Consider the following 2,763-nt stretch of genomic DNA (forward strand, 5'->3'; position numbering starts at 1 on the left):
TGACAACATTATCTCATTGAGTATGCTATCTAAACTGAAAGAATTTATATCAATGTAAATTATAGTGAGTCCAGAAGTGAGGAAATAAATCAATATTTTGCAGTAATGTATTTTTAATTTCTTATAGGTAGTCCTGCGAGCCTCTATTTAAACAAAAAACTACACGATTAGATTGTTTTTCAACTGTCATCATGTGTGTTAGCACACTTTGAAGCAATCAGCAGAGAAAACATGCATCTTTGACACAAAGACAACAAAATAAAACAAAAATCATGCCTAATACAACTGCATAGTCCATAAGCAAATACATCATCGAACATCGATAAGGGGGCTTTGTTTCTGCCTTCTGCAACTGAGAACTAAAATGCCACTGACTGTTAGCATCCTAAAAACATGTTACAATGGGTGGTCTACTTGATGTACACAGTTCATGGTCATTGCAAGGTAAACTGCGACATCACACTCCTCACACTCTTTAGAGCTCAGTTAGGTGCTTCCACGGTTGCTCCTTCGGTTCTTTCTGCCACCCTTCAATCAGCTTCTTGTGCCTGGCAATAAGCTCAGACTTGGTCTTCAGTTCTTCCTCCATTGTAGTAATCTCCTGCGTAGTGCAAAACCAAACATGTGAACAAGATGAGCAGGCATGATTCTACTAAGGCATTATTATAGAAGCAATTGCATGAAAAATACATGTGTAAAGGTGAATACAAGTACTTGGAAATTTCACTGGGAAGTGGGAACACCCACATGTTTTCTAGAAGTGAGAATTCAGCGAGGCTCTCCGTTCCTTCAAATATATTATTTAATTTTGAGTTAATAGATGTCCTATTCTTTTTTTTTTGAAAGGAATAGATATCCTATTCAGCACATAAGTTATATCAGAATACAACAATATTATTGCATCATAAAATTCAGTTTAAGATTTTCCTGGGTTACATACATATCTGACAAAAAGAAAGGAGATGACGCCAACATAGGATCAAAGAGTCTTGTAATACTAATAAGGCTCACGCCAAGTGTGACAAACTGACTGTAGCAAGTAGAAATAGGTGATTTTTAAGTTAGCTATTCCTAAGGATAGGCCAACTTCGAATGACTGGTTTTGAGCTGATAAAACCATGTAAAATCTGAATACTACTTCCGATGACAGTTTCCGATCAGACTTCAGTTCTCCAATCACCATGCCCAAACCTCATTCCCTTGCCAATAACCCATAGGATATACACATCTTTACTCCACTCTCAGTTAGACGAGGATGAAGTGAACGTACCTTCCGAAGCATCTCTTCTGCTGTTGGTCCTCACGCTGCAGGCTGATGAAGTAAGACCGGAGCTTCTTGGCTACCTCCATGAAGTCCCTGGCGTGATTCTCAACATCAACTGTTCACGACGGTACACGCAGCAACATTCAGAATCTCCAGTTAGGTAGTGTCGAATGAGAAGATACAATTTAACTCTTTAATAAGTTGATAACCATTCTACAGTATTCAGCCTAAGAGTCCACATAATGCATTTATCTTGGTACTCCCCGATTGCAATGTGTTCTATACAGTTGATAGAAGCTTATAATTTCCTCGGCAATGAAAGCGACCAATCACAAAATAATTGCTGGAGGGGCAAGAAAGATGCAGCCTTTATCTGTAAAAAAATAGCAAGAGCCGCCTATCCATGTCGTAGGCAAAACAACGAACACCTGGCGCGCGACGGCGCCATGGACCGATTAAACACCAGGATAATTGGCCAGCGACGAAACCGCGAGGATCGCGCCGCTGCAGAGCGCGAGGGCGTGGGCGCGGCGGCGAAGAGCGCTGGAGACGAGGACGCGCGGCTGCGAGGCGGCGGATTTGGCCTGCTAGGCGCTGCTCTCTGTGTAGTTGCCGGCCGACTCGTTACAGAGCTGCCATGGTAGCGGCTGCGCGGTGGCGAGCCATGGCGCGTGGGGGACGGGCGGTGCCGGCGCGGACGTAGGCGTGCGCGGCGGCAACCGGGGACGTTCGGCGCTGTGGCGACGGCGGTTAGGGACGGGGACGGTCGGCGCCGGCGCGGCCGGGGCTGGGGCTGGGGCCCCGCGGTGCCTGGGAAATAGAGCGCGCGGTATTTGCGGGACAAGGGAGAAGAGGCAGGCAACCGTCGGGGAGCCGCGGCGTGGAGCGCAGTGTCGATGACCTCGCCGATCCCAGCCTTCCGCGGCAGCGAATCCCGCAGCCGCTCGCCCGTGAGGCAGAAAGTGTGAGTCACCGTGTAGGACGTCATCTGCACGGACCACCCCGCCGACGCGGTCGTCGACGGACTCGAGGACACGGCGGCGGGCGTCCACCTTGCTGGCGCCTAGGCCACTCCGCGGTGCACGGATACAGCTTTCTCAAGCTACACACCTAGCAGCAGGCCAGCAATGCCGCGTGCTTCAGACGGTCGCGTTTTGTTGTGTGCCTGTGTTTACCGAATGGTTACTGTAGCATCACTGTAGCAGATTATGAATTAATTAGGCTCATTAGATTCGTCTTGCGAAAAAGTACTCAGCTGTCAAAAAACATTTATAAACAGATTTTATTTAATATTATAAAATAGTAAGATTCTTTTTGATGTGATAGGAACTTTTGAAAAAAGTCGGCAAAGGACACCGTAGTGTTCCTACACCACAGGTTGCAGAGAAGCAACCTGTTCCGCGTTCTGCGGGTTGCAGAGAAGCAGTGGCGTACTGGCGTTCTCTTTCTCGTGCAGGTTCATGTGCGACATGTTCGGGCACATCAGCATATGGCTGCGA

General features: G+C 47.3%; 1 long non-coding RNA gene across 1 annotated transcript; it reads right to left on the minus strand.

Annotated features, from left to right (window-relative positions):
- Positions 1-256: 256 nt before the first annotated feature.
- On the minus strand, positions 257-2,358 carry LOC120680063. Its single transcript, XR_005677456.1, has 2 exons — positions 1,271-2,358; positions 257-601 (listed from the first exon to the last, which is right to left on the minus strand). It is a non-coding gene; the product is annotated as an uncharacterized LOC120680063 (long non-coding RNA).
- Positions 2,359-2,763: the final 405 nt, after the last annotated feature.

This window comes from Panicum virgatum, chromosome 6N (genome assembly GCF_016808335.1).
Source record: "Panicum virgatum strain AP13 chromosome 6N, P.virgatum_v5, whole genome shotgun sequence".
Lineage (NCBI taxonomy): Eukaryota > Viridiplantae > Streptophyta > Magnoliopsida > Poales > Poaceae > Panicum > Panicum virgatum.